At 36.3% G+C, this 20,497-nt stretch overlaps 1 pseudogene; it reads right to left on the minus strand.

Moving 5' to 3' along the window:
- Positions 1–3,105: 3,105 nt before the first annotated feature.
- LOC149205537 (NAC domain-containing protein 68-like) lies at positions 3,106–3,931 on the minus strand (annotated as a pseudogene).
- Positions 3,932–20,497: the final 16,566 nt, after the last annotated feature.

The following is a 20,497-nucleotide window of genomic DNA, read 5'->3' on the forward strand; positions in this document are numbered from 1 at the left end:
CTCTGCTCCCATCTGCGCCTGCTCTGCGCATCCTCTGCAACCGTCTGCACGTTCCCAAACATCCTCTGCGACCGTGGGCGCATCCTGTGCGCTGGTTAGCTCTCGCCCTCTGCGCATCCTCTGCAACAGTCTGCGCAACATCTTCACCCACCTCGCAGGCAATCCCGGGCGCGAGGTAAAAATACCCCCATGCTCTCACATTCCGATTATGCAAAATCGATAATCTGCGATCCTTTGCCGAATAAAAAAAATCTTACAGAAAACCACTCTGCTAATAATCTGAACAGCCCATTAATGGTCAGAAACGAATGCTCAATCGAAATGAACTTATTAAACCCCGCGACAATGATGAACCCAATCGGCCTCATCGATTTGATTCAATTAAATACCAAATCCCAGCAGAACCCCGACACCAATGGCTTCTAGCTGTAATGACATTCCCATCTTGTAAGAGGACTGTGATATGTCTCTGCAATAAGGACACATGACTTAAGGATTTAGCACATGTATTTTAGATCCATTGTGATTACACCGGTGTCATTGCTTCTTGCCTTTTGCACTACCTGCTGCAATTCCCTACAATTGTCATTCATTTTCATTGCCTCTCCCTGTATGTCTTCCCATTTCTTTTTCTCTTCCCAAATTCAATCAATTTGGTTGTTGATTTGTGCTTTCTCCTATAAGGTGGTCTAATTTTGTGGGACTCATCCCACCCATACTCAACATGATTAGTCATACACTTTCTTCTCCCTTTTCCATCTTTTCTGGAACCTCCACTACTCCTAGAGTTTCCAATAAATCGAACCATAATTTTGATCCTTCTTCCATCATATCCTGACATCTATACTGATATTTAACCAATTTGTAGTTGTGTTCATTATTGTGCTACTCTCGGTCTTTCTGTTCTCTCTCCTTGAGTGGTGTCGTTGGATTTTTTTATGTAAGGAACTCTATCGCTTATGGTTTTAAACCCCAAATGGCCTCGCCAAATTTTCTTACTAGCCCCTCAGTCGATACTACAATATCAATAGGACCAACTACCGCCTCCCTGTAAACTTGCTTTAGTGTTGTGCACCATTTCACCTTGTTGTCTACTCTAATATTTGTGCCCATTGTAATTTTTGGTGTTCCATAATTAAATGAGAAAGCACCAGGTTTACCTATGCAACAGTTGTTGTGCACTACTACATATCTTCACTATGGAACTCCATAGCCTTGGTAGATATTGCTAACATACACTTGTTATCCAGTCATGGTTAAGGCACCAACATCATCTTGAGTGGTCACAGTTGGATTTTCATTGTGGTATGTACCACTGGTTTTGATGGAAGTCACTACACTTCCAGTGTCTTCCACAACTTACTTAATTTATAATGAACTTTGTCTAACTTTTCGTTGGTGGATTCTTCCACATGATCATTGATTCACTCAAATGTTCTTATCATAATAACATCTAAATTGGGAAAGAACATGTCACCTTTTGCTTCTCTCTAGCTTGAGTTGTAGACATGCTCCTTGCACTACTCTTTAATGTTCTTTTTCTCCCAAGTAGTACTTCTTCTCGATGTACTCGTTGTTCCCCTTCCTACTCTTGCTTTGGAATGAGTGGGGATTGAGCCTCATGCTCCAGTTGGTCTGGTTGCGACTCTTCTACTTCTTGACTGCTTAGTATTTCTTTTACATCCAGCTTTGTGTCAACGGAAACCTTCTAGGCTGTTTTGCATTTGTCCTAAATGTCCTAGGTAGTCAACATGTAGTTCATTCATAGCCATTTCTCATGCTCACTCCTCCATGGATGAATCCAAATACAACTTGCATTGGCCTTGAATGTTGCAATTCCTTTAAATTATGCCACTACTTTTGTAGTAAGGCTCAGTGTCTTTCTAATAGTCCTCCGCAACATGTCACCATACAAATAAAACATAATAATGTTGCCCAATTTTCTTTTTGGATCATTGGTGGCCATGGGTTCTAGAAGAAAGTTTCTTCTATGAGTCATGACAGATTCTATACTAATTGAAATTCTTTTGGGACTTCCTACGCTAGCAGAGCAATCAATATCAAGAGCCAGGCATAATGAATTTTTGCACTACTTTCTTGCACATCCAAATACTATTGCTCGAACTAATTCAGTAAATAAGGTACCTAGCTCAATTAGATCATAGGCATCAAGAAAGAGGATGATCATAGGCATCAAGAAGCAACCCAAACATCCACAATTTTTCTCCCCAAATTGCATGAAACTTAGGGCTTATTCACACGCTACCCAATCAGCCTATTAAACAGACCTTTACCCACCAACCTTCAACACTCCTTTCTCCTTCCCACTAGCCTTCACTTCAAAACAATCCAATAGACAGTCCCGACATGCTTTGTTCTGCCACAATTTGAGCAATAGGTACCTATTATAAACACCACTTTTGACTTTTGAATTGGACCAAGCTCAATATAGTTTTTTGAAAACATGAAGTATTAAGTGAGTGGTAAACATTTTTGGGATATATACTCACCCAAAGGAAAGCCTTCAACCTAATAAGATAAATTACAAAAGAATTGTTTGACATGATAAAAGCTAAAGCGTTATTATTAGAGGTGGAAAAGTGTTACTACTTGGAAACGATTTTGGAAAATCCATTCTCGTTGAAATTTGAATGAGTGGGGATTGAGCCTCCATACAGATTAAGAATCAGAGAAGACTTCATACAGATTAAGAATCATGTGGCATGACAAATAACCCAAATCAAGAACAAATCAACACATAGACCGTCCATACTGAAATTATACGTTGATTGTGGCTGTCCCTGCAAGAAATTCTCTAGTCTGAGCATGGTAAAATAGAGAACGCAATCATCCAACTACATTAAGAAGAATATGTTCAATTAGTATACACAAAATAAATGACAGAGCAGACAAGAAAATATAGAATCCAGTCCCTAACTTTTATTTCATTCTCTAACTATTTTCAAATGGCCAAATCCAAGACAAGGAAAAACAATTCCCAGCCTTTGGGCCTTAGAGAACCGATAGAAAAAAATACAATAATTCTTCCCATAAAAAATGCAAATCCAAACATTCCACTCACAATAGCTTCAATTAAGTAATCAATCATTTAAGTCCCGTGTCTTTTATTTCTATTCCAATCCAATATAGAACCAATATCTGTAATTGAGGAATCAAGCATTCAGCACCAATATCCTTATTGCTAATGCCCATATGAGCAAACAGGGGAAGAAACAAAAGGGGGAAAGCATGGAACATAACAACCAGAAGCCAAATTGACCCAGTGAACTGTATTTCCAAAACTACCGACTCAAGACCTTACAAAGAGGACAAAAGAACTTACTCTTAAGCTGCCTTTCTTCCTTGCAGGTCTGCTAACATCAGCAAGACAATATTCCTGCATGATCCAATTTGTCTTTGTGCCTTTGGGTGCTTTCCCAGCATAGAAGACAAGAGCCTTCTTGATGCCCACTCGCTTCTTTCCACCTTTAGCAGTAATGGGCTTATCAGCACCTGTAGCTTTCCAGTATCCAGAACCAGCAGCCCTATTGGGCCTTGATCCATTCCGGTACTTCCTATCCCTGGAGTGAAAAAATACCATTCCTTCTCTCCAAATAGGGCCTTCTCTGTAAATAGAAAAAAGAAAAGAACAGGCTCTTCGTTAAGTCCTGAAATCCATCTGATCACACCTTCTATAATCTGTTTAGAAATATGGGTACAAGGATTAGAGGGGAGAAATGAAAAGTATACCTGGAAGTTGCCATGGATCATATTTGTAGAGATCCACTTCTGCTATTATAGGAACAGGGATCATCTGAGAGGCTGCGTTCTTGCACAAGTAATGCACAACCAGCTCTTCATCTGTAGGGAAGAATCTAAATGCAGGAGGCAACTGTAAGTCAACCTCTGCATTTCTTCTACTCATACCCATGGCTATGTTTATCCTAGTGTTTTCTTCTCAATACTCCTGAGATGCTCTGATCATCTCTACTAAGACAACATATAATAAATGATGCATCATTACAGTAATATTTCAGTCTAGACAACCTTGTCATGTCTGCCTAGAAGAATTTTTTAAAATGGCATTTTCGAACAATAATTTCTGAACACAAGGTAGGGATACCTTTCATTATGTCCACAACTAGAGATGTTGCAGGAGCCAATTGTTTTTCCCTCTGGTATGGAACTGCAGGAACTGCGGGATAAATGGCAATTAGTCAAAGCCCCTGTGAAATCAGACATTATAACATCATCTTATAGCAGCAATAACTTTTCATACTAATAATGTGGAGTTAGGGCTATTTTGACACCTTCATAAGCAATACACTTCAAAAGGTAGCAGATATGGGTTTGGGAACAAAAACATTTCCCATTTTCATAGGACTTTAGCGAATGCAGCCAGCTACTCATTGGGTTCAAACAGTTATGTTGGTAAAACTCAAAACTCAGAAAAGTGCTTGTGCAACATCTACTAAGTAGCTTTTGTGCAAGAAGTTCTTGTTTCAGGGATTTGGATAAAGAACAATGAGGTGGGGAATCTTTGCAGACGACTTGGAGCCAAGAGATTGAGGGTTCTATTTTAAATTGAGATACATAGACAGAGGTTTCAGTAATAGGGTTGGGTCTTCAGAATATAAACCCATGTCATGATCCATATTTATCAAGGAGTTGTTGGATTTTCTTTGCAACAGATTTTGCATGTTATTATGTTTCTTTTAAAAATGTATTGATTATACCAAGATGAAGCATTTGAAAGTCTATAATACTGTTTTGTGCATGGGTAGGAAATATTGAAGGGGAGATAGGGAATTATGCTCTAAATGTGTTTATATCCAGTGGGGTCTTGAGTGTAAATTGTACACACTACAAAAAATTGCATTTCAAGTGGTGTTCAATATTTATAGTATGAACTGTTGCTCATATGTTTAGTCAATATTCGTGTTCCCTCATTTGTATAGAGATTTGAAGAATGAAGAAGTGTGACTTGATCAATGAGTTGTAGATTGAGGACCCAGAAGGAATGATAGAGTTTTCAGCGGAAGATTTGACATGGACAGAAGTAGCAGGAGACCAAGTCGCAATTATTCCATATTGTCGACTTGAGGATTTTATAAGTGGAGAGCAAATGAGGGAAAGTGCACCTACTCAATTTGTTGCTAAAACTCGACGAATTAAAGATGTGAAGGATATCAAGAGGAAAAATTCTTCAACATATCTAGAATATGTTGTGTGAGTCTCTCTCTCTCTCTGTCTCTCTCTCTATATATATATATATATAAATTTGATTTTAAGTTCACTATGTCAAACATGCATAAATATTTTATTTAATTTTTGGTAAATTCTTGATCACAAATATTGGTGTGCCTATGGTCCAAATCATGTACAATCCAGCAATGTAGCTGAACCTGGATCCACAACTAAAAAACATCTTCCACGTCACAGCATCAAAGTTGGTTGTCAGTGTCACTTTATTATGCGACGACTTGCTCTTAGACCAAATGATGTCGTTCTAATATATACATCATGCAGAAATATTGATGACAAAAATGTGGTTTGTCATGGAAATGAGGCAAATGACATGCCCAAGAAATTCAATTTTGCGCCGCATTTAACAGAGCATATACGAACTATTGTTGAAGATTTGGTTCGTGATGGTTTTAATGCTACGATGATATGGAAAAATTTATCTTTGATTTAAGGTATGGATCTGGTGAGTTGTTCATAGGGGCACCTCGAGATTCTTTCATGACAAGAAAGGATGTGTCAAACATGTACAATAATATCAAGAGGCTAGAGTATGTGAAGCATGAAAGTGATCCAATGAGTGTGGATTGTTGGGTTAGTGAGTGCCCAGAGAGCTTTTTCTTCTACCAACAACAAGATGTTGTTAAAAACATCCCTTTCATTATAGGCATACAAACTAAGTGGATGCTTTCAATGATGGTGAAATACTCACACAACAACATGTTATCAATGGACTCCACTTTTAGCACTAACAAATATGGGGTAAACATATTTACCAAAACTTCATTTATTCAACTTTATTTCAATGTCGTCCTCTTATATGCTTATAATCTTGTTTTCTTATTGTAATGCAGTATCAACTGTACACCATAATGGCTTTTGATGATCATCACAATGGGATTCCAGTGGCATGGGTAATATCATCACGGAATGGTACTCCTGATATTTGTAAATGGATGTCACAATTATTTGCAAATGGGAAAAAGGAAAACCCAGATTGGCATGTCCGAGCTGTCATCACAGATGATGCAGCAACGGAAATCGAGGCATTAAGGTGAACCAGTTTTTTCTTTTTAGAAGAGATAAAAAGCAATAATGTTCAAGGATATTCTCTTATAATGTTATATTATTTCAGGACTTGCACAAACTGTACACTATTATTGTGTGTATGGCATGTCCGTAGAGCGTGGTTGAAAAATGTTGGAACCAAAGTCAGGGGAAAGGAAAATAAAGTCCGTATCTTCCATGCTCTAGGATTAATCATGCATTCGTGTGAAGATGATGCATCTGTGCAACATGAAATTCAAAGTTTCTTTGATGAATTCAAAGAAGAAACTGTGTTTTTGGATTATTTTGCAACCAACTGGTTAAACAACAACAAATTATGTAAGTTTCTTAAAGTTGCATTTTATCAGTTTATTTTGTAATTGACCATTTTCTATTGTTTCTTCGCATCTAATATATGTTTTTTTTCCAGATATGTGGGCAAAAGCATATAGGGACTTCCCACATTCCAACCAGGATACTAATAATGCTATCGAATCTTATCACCGGTATCTAAAGCAAAGGTACCTCTGTGAGAAGAATAATGCGTCCCATAGAAGGGTGGATTGGCTGTTGCACCTATTATTAAAAAAGGTTGAGTTGTATTACATTCACATGCAACGTCTAAAAAATGCTGGTTTTGTCCGAGCTTCAAAAATTGAGCAACAAATAAATTTAAGTAAGTGCAAAGCAAAGAATATCCCAGATGAAGATTGTATGGCTGATGGAAACAAGGAAAGTGAGTATTTGGTTCGTAGCCAAACTACGGCAACTCGTGATACATGGTATCATGTCATCTATAAAGGGCTGAACCTAAACTTTTGTAATTGCAAATGGGCCCTAAATGGCAATATTTGTAAGCATATTCTAAAAGTTGAGATGGTAGTGACTAGCAATGTTTCAAGGGGAAATGAATTGCCTAATGTCTGTAGGTCTATTACAGAAAGACCTGGATATTTACTTGATTTAAATGAATCGTTTGTAATGAGCCCAGAAATTGAAATGAACCTTCCAGCTTCTCCTTCCACTGATTCAACCATTGTAAGGCAAGATAGCGCCCTAACAATCGATGAGGAAATTAAACTTGTGATGTCATCAACTCATAAGAGATTGAGGGGTTTATTACAAATAACACCCACAACTTTGGAGCAGGCATATGCACTAAATCAATTGGTAAAAAATGTAAGCCAAGAGTACAATAATAAGAAATTTGATGTTGTAACTCCATCCAAGGTCACTACCAAGAGGCGACATAGTTTCTTGAGCCCAACAAAAAAAGGGGGGCAAAGTGTTCCTGCGTTGAAATCAAGAAAATATGGACCACAGTTTCTAAAGGTTGGATGGTGTCGTGGAAGGAAAAGAAGCATGAATGAACAATTGGAGATTTCTTCTACAAAAGAAATCAATCTGGACCACACATCTAGAAGGGTACAAGGTTCTATTTTGCAAAATACTGGTATGGAAATATCAATTGATGTATCATTTTATGTGAAATTCAAAATATCATTATCTTCATTGCCTTCAATGCAATTGCATAACAATGTGTTTTTTTTTTTTTGTTACAGCTGAAGATTCCACATCTCATAATACTTCAAGTTGCCAAGTTCGTTTATTTCATGAGAATAATGTGGATCCAAATATGGGGGGTTCATTGATTCATTTTCCATTTGATTCACCACGTCCACCTCTCCCGTTTGATCATTGAACCCCCTGGTTGTTTCCACCAATTGCACCAAATTCATTCATTGGGCAGCCTACTTCAACCCATAACATTTTGGTTCCACACCCTAGGGTGATGCCCCCTATTGTACAACCAGTCGGATTGTATCGCCGCTTGCACTCTATACAGGAAATAGCGGGTGAAGAGAACAATCAAAGTGCCAGCAATCAATGGCGAGATGACAAATATTCGAGCTGATGAGTATTCATGGATATAATATGGGCATAACCCTATAAAGGGATCTCCTAATCCAAGAACATGTTGTGTGCATGATGGGTTGAAAATGTTTTTGGATATGTACAACATTATCTAATTTCAATTTTGTATGGTTATCGTATTGAGCTATTGAAATCTTTTTGTTGAACTCAAAGCATATAAAATCTCAGTGTAAATGTTGGCTGAACTCTAACAAACTCCAGGAAAAGGTTATTTGCCTTTTTGCTACTATAAGCTTGATACATCCTTTTTGGATAACAGTATAGTGTATTGTACATAAAGGCAGAATTGAAACTCTTATATATCAGGCTGGCTCATTATTGTAGATGTTATTTTGGCATGTTGCTTCAATACAAAATGAATTTCAATGAAAATTGGTGAAAATTATTGACATGCTCAAAGTCAGTCCTTTGGTGTCTGGAAATGATTGAAAATTGTGGAGTTGGAACCCATCTATGCATACTCAATGCTATGTCTTTCAAGTCCAATGTGTCATGACTCATGAAGGAAGGATGGACCTAGCAGGATAAAAACAATTATTGTAGAGCTATGTTGCAGGAAATGTACCCCCTGCATACCAGCCACATTTCAGTACAAAAACTCCAAAACACGGCTGAAACACGCCTAAAATACATTTCAGTGGGGCTGAAAAAAGTATCTTATTGCTTCTTACTTTTGGTGTAAAAACTGCGTGACCAGAATTTTGGATCTGAAATAAAAAGGTATCTTTTAAATCATGAATCTATATTCTAAACCATAATGTTAAAACTGAAAATTTCACTGTAAATGCCTTTCTTGAAAAACCTTAAAGTTAAGACCTAGGGAGAGTCGAACAACAGCTTGCCCTCAAACTTCACAAGAGGGGACCACCACAGCTGGTGATCATGAAATGACATGCCATATCTAAGAAACTAATCCTTCTAGGAAAGAAAAATCTTAACAGCCTCACAAGCCTTCCAAATGCTCTTCAAACCACAGTTCATCTCGTTATCAGTTACCACAAGGTGAGTTTCCCCATATTTCTTTTGAATTCTTTTTCAGTTTGACCATTTTTCATCACTTCCCAGGCCTCCATAATGATATTGCTTGCTTAAACATTGGGAGTTACAGATAACAGGCCCAAGGATCCATGCTTGCTGACTTACTGTTTACATTTCCATTTCTACCCATTTGCAGTTGCCCTTTTTGCTCGGTTTCCCTGCATTTTTGATGGCCTTGGAACTGTAAACTGTTAGTGTATGTGGAGATTTTGGATTAGATCAAATAGGGAATGGTGGTTCTAACTTCTAAGTTAGCTTAGAACACCGTGTTCTCTGACTGCAATTTAATTCTGTTGAAGAGCATTGCCATCATCATGGGGAGGGGTTGGTGGTTCAGTTATGCCAAGTAAGTTTTCTGATCAGTTGGGTTGCTGTGCCAAAATATTTATTGGAATGAAAAGAACCTAGATGATCCTAATGGTGTTATGGCCAATAACCCAACTGCCCAAAATTCAGTGACAGTTTAAACTGATCTCGCCTTGCAAATTGTTTGAGCCATGCTAGGATTGGATAGTGCTGCTTTGAAAGATGATTTATGATTTCATGTTTGTTATTGCAACTAAAATACTTCGTAGCCTTCCTTTCAGGGGAGGAATCAAACAATTGCCATTACCTGTTTCTTGCTATGGTTTTGTCATTTCTTTTGGTCAGTGTATTCAAAGTGTTTCATTTTGGGGTTTTATTGCTTTGCTTCCTCATGATATGACTTTTGGGCTATTCTTTAGTAGGTCTGGTTGGTTTTATAGTTGCAACAAAACACCTCTGAGGATTGCTTGAATAGTGATGTTGGCATGAAATGATCAGCTGCTCTATTAAACAGACAGGGTCTCATTGTATAGTGTTAGAGACATCAGGGATTTAATTTCAAGAGCTATCTGGAAAGATATTGAATTTTGTGAGAGCAGAAGAGACTGGCTTACTGTGGGAAACCATTGTGAAGTCAACCTGTACACAACCTGGACACCTGCGTTTTTCAAAGGTATGCTAATCAAGCTCGTTCCAAATTGTGACATTTGACCTTGATATTTTTCTGCTTTGGGCTTTTTCTGTTCTTGAATTTTTGAGTTAAAGAATGCACTCAAAATTTTGAAAGTTTGCAGCTGCCCCCTAGAATTCTCAAACAACACTTAAACTCAAGCAACGAGTACATGCTACAATATCCGTTCTCTAAATTTTTTTGTGCTTCATGTTTCCAGGAACTTAATCACCGGGAATCACCCAGCAGTTTGCTTGGCAATCGACTGCAATCTTGAGCTGATTATTAAATTTTTAATTTTTTACATGAGATGACATGTACACTATGACCATTGAATCACCCTTATTCAACCATAGCTTAACTGGCACTCATTTTCTAACAAAGAGTCACCTAATTTTAATTTGTGTTTGGATTCCAATTCGTACCCTTCTTTTCACTTGCAAATACTCTCTTGTATATGCTTCACAAGCTCTACCAATAATAGAGAAGTGAGTGTCCAAGTATGATATTTTATACAACGTAGGTGCTCTCTCATTCACTTATTTGTGTGTCATTTTTTAATAGAGGTGATTTCTCTTCATATGTAGCAATGTCTGTGCCCACTTTGAATATGTTTGCTTTTATTACAAAACCTAGCCTAGCCTACCTGGCATGAGATCCAATGTATTGTTGATTGAAATGATATGATGCACCAATCTAATAGGTATTTGTTTGATACATATATAAATAAACTAAAAAACAATTAATCTTCTTCATATTTACATCTTTATAAGTCACCAAGACTTTTGTTAGAGGACCACAATGTGCATATATTTTGACTACCACAATGTGAATATTATCATCATTTTCATGTGATCATGTGTAAACTTATATTACTTATATTTGGTTTTCATTTAGAAATCATTATCAGTTGGAGTTAGGATGATCACATGAAAGACATATGATATTTGTGATGAAAGGGCTGCTAAGTTTGAAGTGTATTGAATGGATCCTCTAGTCTTGGTTACTACTATTACCCTTGTTGTGTGTTTGACACCAAGGGTGACCTCTTTCATGTCCACAACTACGACAATGTTAACTTTGTTCATGTTTAGGTCAAGGATCCTTCCAACGGAGCCCAAGATTCATGTGTTATTGAATGTCAAGTGAAGCCTCTTGAATGCAATGTCGACTATTGTTGCCAAATCATTTTATTTGGAGACATCATCGCTTATTTAAATTGATAAGAAAATGCTTTCTTGGAAGTTGGCACAATTTATTTCCCCCAACATCCAAGATGTATGTAGGCATAATTGACATTGAAACCAAGAACAACGCATACCATTTATATGTAAATATAGCCTACAGGGAATATAAAAACAACTAATATAATAGTCTCTATATAATCATTTTTTTAAAATATATTAGGCATCACTTTGAACAATGCATTCAAGGCCAATTGAAGTGAGAACCTTAAAAGGTCAACTACATCCTAACAAACTATTCCAAATATAGAGGGTGATCTTTTCAATCAAAGACATGGCTTACTACTAAGCAAGTGTCTGCCATCAAGCCTAAAGAAACAAAAGTTTCTTGAAGCATTTGTTGAAGGACTAGCTTCTCTTCTCTCAGAACCAAGAGATAAATATCCATAAGTCCTATAAAATAGAAATTTATTCATGCTTGGCCATAACACCTCTGAGGATTGCTTGCATAGTGATGTTGGCATGAAATGATCAGCTGCTCTATTAAACAGACAGGGTCTCATTGTATAGTATTAGAGACAGCAGGGATTTAATTTCAAGAGCTATGCTGGAAAGATATTGAATTTTGTGAGAGCAGAAGAGACTGGCTTACTGTGGGAAACCATTGTGAAGTCAACCTGTACACAACCTGGACACCTGCGTTTTTTAGAGGTATGCTAATCAAGCTCGTTCCAAATTGTGACATTTGACCTTGATATTTTTCTGCTTTGGGCTTTTTCTGTTCTTGAATTTTTGAGTTAAAGAATGCACTCAAAATTTTGAAAGTTTGCAGCTGCCCCCTAGAATTCTCAAACAACACTTAAACTCAAGCAAAGAGTACATGCTACAATATCAGTTCTCTAAATTTTTTTGTGCTTCATGTTTCCAGGAACTTAATCGCCAGGCATCACCTAGCAGTTTGCGTGGCAATCGACTGCAATCTTGAGCTGATTATTAATTTTTTATGGCAGAATCATCATCTCCTTGCAGTTATAGTTGTCTTTTGATGTCCATGAAAGTGAATAAAATCAACCTTTCCAAGTTTGTTTGGAAAGCCATCTCACATATTCTCTGATCAGGGAGTCAGCTGGTTCGTATAGGATGGTGACAAGGTGCAACAGGTGGAAGTCATAACTAATAAAGTCCTGTTCACACTAAGAATATATTAGGTTTCTTTTCAGATGTTTAGTCTAACCTTATATCACTTTCCTGCAGAACGATCTGGTTATTGTTATACCTTTTCGGCTAAATTATGTATCAAGAGTTATCTATTCTTCAGAACAGAGCTATAATAGCAGTTCCATGGCTATTTGAGTTGTGAGCCTCCTCCAAGTGAGACACCCATTGCTTTGGAAAGCAGAGTTAGTGATGGAGTTTTTCAAATGTCATTGTAATTTGTAGCATATTTCACTATATTTATACAAAATTGTATTCTTTTAGTATATGCTTGGGAAGATAAGGCCTGTAAAGCACCATGGTTTTTCAACGAGTTTTTTTTGTAAAGTTTGATCTGTGTAACTAGCCATACGGCTAAGCGGTTATCTTGTCTATGGAGGATATTGGCAGCTTAATGGATCCTTGTTCTTCAATCAGTGAGGAGGAGGAAAGACAGTATTATTGTAAAAGTTGCAATTATTATGGACATTACATAGATAACAACCCATATACCAAAGAGGGTCCTAAAGGCATTACACTGGATTTAAATCTAATGAACAAAAGCTGTAATATCATACTAATCTGGTCTCTGGGTGCACCATAATTTAATTCATTTAGTAAATGAACTGATTTAATCTGTTATGATTGTGAAAATAGGTCCAGAAGGCATTACACTGAAACATTTTGGATTTAAAATCTAATGAATAAAATTTCTAATACCACACTAATCTGGTTTCTGGATGCACCATAATTTAGTTCATTTAGTAAATGAACTGATATAATCTGTTATGATTGTGAAAACATAGTGATGTCATATGTAAACTAGCCTTGGCTCCAAAAAACCATGAGCACAGGCCATCTCTAGGCCATTCACACAACCAATTTTACATCTCTATAAAAGCATAGCTATACAATTATTCATAAGGCTTCAGGATATATGAATTAATCAAGCTGCTCACTGCTAGACTCTAATTAACATATAATATAGAAATAACCTTGACACCTTGATATAAGTGAAAGTGATGCTTGTGATAATAGTACATGGGCTCCATAACATAGTATTCCACCTCTTTATGCATTACACGGGATCTAAAGATGAATTATATGGTACAACGAGTAATCCTCCTTTTAGATATATTATTTGACTTGGTTGGGGAGTTATTAATCCCCATTTTAGATATATTATTTGACTTGGTCAAATGTAAAGTGATATTCATTTTAAACTTGGAAGTTTTAAGAGAGCTTCGAACTCATTGTAACGTTTCTTTGGAAACGACTCTGCTTTACTTACTAGTTTGGATGTGAAAGATGCATGTACATCAGGGTAACAGAATGTTGTAAAGGTTACCTAAATTGCCATTGAGCAGGTAGTGGTGTACAAGTACTTGAGCTCTGAACAGTTTAGGGTTGTTGCTAGTTTTGGGTTGTTACAAGTGGTAACATTGTTTAGTTTTGGCATGCTATTGAAGGGTTCTTGCCATATTGTGTGGATATTGAATGGAGCATTGTTCTAAATGTTTGATAACCTACTCTGTTCCATCAGGATTCTTGTAGTTGCTGTGTATATGTTAATAAGCATGGTATTTTGTTACATCTTTCTTTGTTACACTTTGATGAATATGGATGGTGATGATGTACTTCCCTGTTATGGTTTATGGCATGCTTTTTATGGTCGCACATCACCGTTGATTCTGGTGTAAAGTCAATAGTGAGTGTTCTTGATTAGATGATGAGCTATGGCCATTAGCTGAGTTAGACCTGTGGTAACGAGATGGCCAATATTATGGGGCATTACGCTTTAAATTTCTAGTTGTTATTGTTGGTGTCATTCTTGCAAATTCCAAAGCCTTAGTTTTTGGTTCCGGTGCTGGAAACATGGGACACTAGACTCTAGAGCATTTCTTGTGCTTGTAAGAAAGGTGTCCTAGTTGGAAGATTAGTGTGGGTGTGACGAACAAGGGACATGTCAAGAAAAACAAATGTCAAGAAAATGGGGGATTAAGCTTTTTGAAGCAGAATTTATCATTATGATTTTGACAAAGTTTACGGACTCCATATTTTTAATCTTTTAGGCAATTTTGAAAGATGAGCGTTTCTTCACTTGTGTTCTTTATTTATTAACTTTATTTATTAAGATTATGGCATCTTCAAAGGCATCATGGGCATGTAGGGCTTCATTGATATATGCGTACATTGCATCATTCTAGGGCAAACCATGTACCTAAGAAAATTAACTTCATACTAGGTTAGAGTTTGTCATTATTATGCATCAATGTTCCTAGGAGGGTTTCATGGTATGAAATTCTTCATCTCACATTAGATCACGCATCAACTATTTTCGACTTGTCATCATATAGATATGGATATAGCTAGGGTTTGCATCAGAAATGACTTATACTTCTTAAATGTTGTGAAAACCAACAAACTAGATGTAAATAACCTTATTTTGTTACTTTCATTTATTCCCATGGCATCCATCCAGGTGGAAATCAACACTATTAAAGAGGTAGCATCTGAAACTTGAAATTAAAATTAAATTCAAACGGAGCTACAATAATATTCGTTGAACCACTAGTAGGTTAAGAATAATTAGTTCACCTCAAATATAATGTACATAATTGGACACATGAATTCAGTTATAACATGATTGGACATCTAAGGTGAATGATATTACAAAACCAAAAAAAAGTACATTAACGAGTTCTTTACTGAAAGAACCACGGTATGAGAATCCCAAGAAAAATGACAACCATGGTGTATACACATAGTCGAGACCTATATTGATGCTGATCAATGTTTGCCAGTGGAATGAACGATGATCCTGAATCATCTCTGGCACCTGCATCTACACTTGAGATTGCTCCAACCATTAGATCAGTAGAGATTTTATGGATCTCCGCAAGGTGCTTTATCGAAAAAGAATTAAATCGAGCACTCCAGATTTTTTCCTCTCTGTAGAGGGGCTTCAAATTGTCTGCGCGAACATTGTAGATGCCTTCCATGTGATTACAGATTAAATCTAAGTTTGTCAGCACTGTTATGTTATTCACCCCATTGTGTTTTGCCTCTTTTAACCCTACAACAAGTGTAATGTAGTATGCTTCGTTATTGGTTGTCTTTCCCTGCACTTCCCATATTCTATAAATCACATGATTTTTTGCCCCATTGTGAAGGACAAATTTTAAAGATGCTCGACCCGGATTTGGGCGACATGATACTTCAATGCACAGTGTCCACTTTTCCACCATTCCGTGAGCTTAGAAGCATTGCATAGTGACAACAACAAAATAGATTCATGTTAGAATACTTTAATATGACAAATTATCCTGATTGAAATTGATTATTTTTATGCTACCTCAAGTTTGAATGCACATCCTTGAAAAATAACAGAAAATCAAATATCAGTGATAAGACTTTGGGCATAAAGAGTTAATAATGCATGCATGTTCATGAAAATGAGGATGTAGCATGACAAGAAGAAATGAATCATTTAAGACAAACCTTATCATGCTATCAAGGATTCTAAGGACTTCAAAATATCATCTTTTAGTAAGATTGACTAAAGAAACCCTAGAAAATGGTTTTTCCTGTTACATTTTCAAAAACATTGCTATATCCATTTTCAAAAACATTGCTATATCTAGCGATTCCAATTGCAGTTCACTGTTAGTGTTTTCCAGAGCTATTGCTCACATCTTGAAAGAGGGATTGCATTGGGTGGAGGGTTCCAAATAGAGAGAACACTCCTATGCTTATCCAGATCACCATCAACAAGAGGCAATATCCAGGAAGTCAAATCATGTGTGCTAAAAGTTTCCAATCTATGAAGTCAAATCATGTGTGCTAGCAGAATCTGCAATCCAAATCATAAATTGTTTAGCTTGGTTGCTGTCCATTTTGGATGTTCGCAGAATCTGCAGTACAAAACATAAATTGTTTGACTTTGCTGCTGTCCACCCTAGATGTTCGTAGATTTTTCTATTCAAAACTTTTGGGTGTTGTCTAATGACCCCAAAATTTTGTCCATACCATGAATTTCTGGACAATATCTTGTGAGAAAATTTTGGGGAAATCCGTGGGAGTGTTTAAATCGTTGTTTTGTTTATCTGTTAAAGGTGTGGAAATTTTTGTGCCATTTTGGTCCATTTAACATCTTCCAAATATTGTAGACCATGTGGGCATTTTGCAGTAAACGTTTTACATGGATCTTATTCTTAGAATATAGAGGATTGTTATGTAGTTTGGGTTATCTTCAACAGATTATAGACCAAGTAGGCATTTTGCAAGTCAACGATTTATATGGATTTTATAGTAAGAAAATAAAGAGAAGTGTTGTGCTGTTTTTATAAATTTGCTTATGGGGTTTAAGTCTACAAAAGTTAATGGTTAGTTTCAAATCTCCTTAGTTCCAATGCTTGTGGTTGTTCCAAATTGGTTTCAGCATTATACCGTGTTTTGGCTCAATGTTCATTATTTCATTTCAAAGGATATTTAAGAACCTCAAATTAAGAACCTCAATCTGGAAATATATGATGCACTCTTGGGAAATTTATAATAAGCCTGTTAAATATCTAGAACCACATTATATACACGGGGTTTTGAAACCTTCACACAAGGAGTGCCTTAAAGGTATACTCTATCACCAACTGTTCTACATCCCATGCGTGATATCGATTTGAATGTTGATTCATTCAAATATAGGACATTTCTTGATTCCATCTAAATACTCTGCTTGCTACATTTTGGGGTATGGCTGTCTCTGGCAGAGGGAGTGGACCCTTTTCCATTATTGTGATAAGTCGTTGATGATGTAGATTGTGAAAGAAATAGTAGGACAAGAAAGAAAACTCACATAACTATACACACAACTGTGATAAAGTGCATATATTTACAATGCAACACTTTATATTATTGTGATAACTTGTTGGTCATGTAGGCTGTGTGAAAGAAATAGCAGTTCAAGAGAGAAAACTCATATAACTGCAGACAACTGTGTCCAAGAGAAAAGAGCATATAATTTACAGTTACTTTTGGTTTCTTCTATTTTGACACCCTCACACTAGTCAAATATTCTAGAAGTCCAAGTTAAACCGTTTTCTATAACTCAAACTGGTTTCTGGCCAATGCTATCCTTTTCCCTTTCTCATGGTATTGCCCCTGCACATTGTCCTCAATCTGTTCAAGGAAAAAATGATATAGCATTTTTTGAATCCATAGTCATCACAATACAACTTTGATTATTGCACTTAATTCTAGGTGGTATTTGAGATCAACATCTTGCGACATTCCTTTCAGTATTACTAACTATTTTATAGCTGGATGTACTGTTGTATATTTTGTTTTTACACTTGAAACAAATGCTGGTCCTTTTTTATTGGCCTATGGAACTCTATCTCCTCACATCTCCTTTATTTTGTAGTACAATATGCTGCTATATATTTTGTTTTTCCACTTTAAACGAATGTTGGTCGTTTTTTATGGCCTGTGGAACTACATCTCCTCACATATCCTTTGAAATGAAATAATGAACATTGCTCTTCAATCATCAGAATCATATATGCAACCTGCATTATATTGAACTCCCAATGAATATGATTATCATAATTAGTTGTTACTTGAAGATAGAGAAAAATTGTGTTAGCAAATTGATTTAGAAACCATTCAAATTGTGAGAGCATGGGGGTATTTTTACCTCGCGCCCGGGATTGCCTGCGAGGTGGGTGCAGAGGTTGCGCAGATCGTTGCAGAGGATGCGCAGAGGGCGAGAGCTAACCAGCGTGGAGGAGGGTCCCACGGTCGCAGAGGATGTTTGGGAACGCGATCACGGTTGCAGAGGATGCGCAGAGCAGGCGCAGACGGGAGCAGAGGATACGCAGAGGAGGTTCGAACCGGGAATGCACATTTCGAAAATGAAAATGGTGTTTGGGCGCGAGACGAGGGGGCTGTTTGAGGCTGGGTCCCGGTGCCAGCGCGTCGATCGTGGGGCCCGCGTTCCCGGAAACGGTGGTATGCATTCGCCGGAATAACGATGCATGGCTTATGACCCATTCGACATCCATACTATGACCAGCCTGACATACGGGCATTTAATGCCCTATGGCAGGCTGGTTAGCTCTTGCCGTGGATGCTGATCCGGTGGTAATAATTGTACTCCAAAGCTTATCTTGATTTCCCATATCTGATCACCGCTCGCTTGATGCTGGTACTGGCTCGCCTGATGTCGATCTGATTGGAATCCACTTTCATTATTATCCATACAATCAAATTCGGGCCCGCTTATCTTCCGCTGAAAATATTCTGGTATGACCAACCAATCTTCGGGATGATGCCTTCCCGTAAAGTCTAGAGGGGAATAATTTTGAACAACATCTTGTATGTTTTCTGGATATCCTCTATTGTCTCTGGAAACTGAATGAGGCCAACCTGCTAGGGGATTCATCATAAATCTTGATGACCATAATGAAACCATCGGCTAACCAGATTGATCGATGCATTATTCTAACAAATATAGAAAAATGTGGCATCTTTATTTTGGTAAAGAAACATATCATGATATTAAAATATATACCATATAAATGGCAGATATAAATTAACATCCATTTTATTATTTTACTATGTAAATTAAAATAATAAATTTATTTAAATTTAATTAATAAGTATCATGAAAATTGCACCCTCATTTTACCATGGATATTATTAACTTCTAAATTATCTTTCTTACAAAACCATGACTTATCAATACCACATACCCAAAAACCATAACTCATTTCAATATATATATATTATTTTAATTTAATTTAATTTTATAACAATTTTTAAATTAAAACTTAATTTTTTTAATAAAATACAAGGTTCTTAACTATGGATATTATTAACTTGTAAATAGGCTTTGTTAGAATACCATGGCTTATCAATACCACTGATACAAAAACCATAAATCATTTCAAAATCAAAATATTTTATTTAATTTTATTTTATAACATCTTTTAAGTTAAATCTAAAAGAAAAAAGTTATGGAGACATGTTGTAATGGTGTAAATGTTTGTAAACATTTACATGTGGCATCAATTAAAAAATAATAAAAGGTTAAAAATAATATCCTAGAGAGGCCATGTCTAATATGTAGAGATGTTGTAGTGTGTAAACATTTTGATTCTATCAAAATAAAATTAAAATTAAAATAAATAAAATAAAACAAAAAAAATATAATCATCATTCTCAGCGAAAGCATTTTGACTTAATTAAATTACATAAAACTAAAGATAAAAATAAAATAAAATATAAATTAATAATTATAATTATAATTAATAATAAAACCCTAGATCCATCTTACTCCACATTTGATCTATAAAACTCTGAGAAAGGTCAAATCTCTTGATATGAAAATCTCTTTTAAAATGAAAGGAGATTTGATCACTCTCTGCTGTTGGTAAATCCAGACTTAAAATAAATCTACACTCCTATTTTTTTGCAATTAAATTTATATAAATTTATAATATTAGATATAATATATATTAGGGTTTTTATAAAAAAAATTATAAATTTTATAGTATCAGACACTAGGTTATGATGAGAAGATAAATTATTATTGAAAATGCAAGAGACTTTTAAATGTGAATTTAATGGGAATTAACCTGCATTTACATGTCTATCATTTTTTATGATGATGCAACACACACTTATTTTTCACTTCTCTGCAGTCCAATACTGATATCAAAGTTGGTCTTGCTAAGAAACTCATGAGTCATCAGATCTGCCTCTCTGAGCGTTTCAGAACTGCCGCTCTGAACAGTCCTAACACCCCCACTCTCGTTTCTCTACATCTGCATTATTCTCTGCCATTTCTGTACCTGTTACTTTGCTTGGCACTCTCAAGTTC

This window comes from Pinus tabuliformis, chromosome 1_2, assembly GCF_031772625.1.
Source record: "Pinus tabuliformis cultivar Carrire ecotype Pingquan chromosome 1_2, CPIR1, whole genome shotgun sequence".
In the NCBI taxonomy this organism is placed as follows: domain Eukaryota; kingdom Viridiplantae; phylum Streptophyta; class Pinopsida; order Pinales; family Pinaceae; genus Pinus; species Pinus tabuliformis.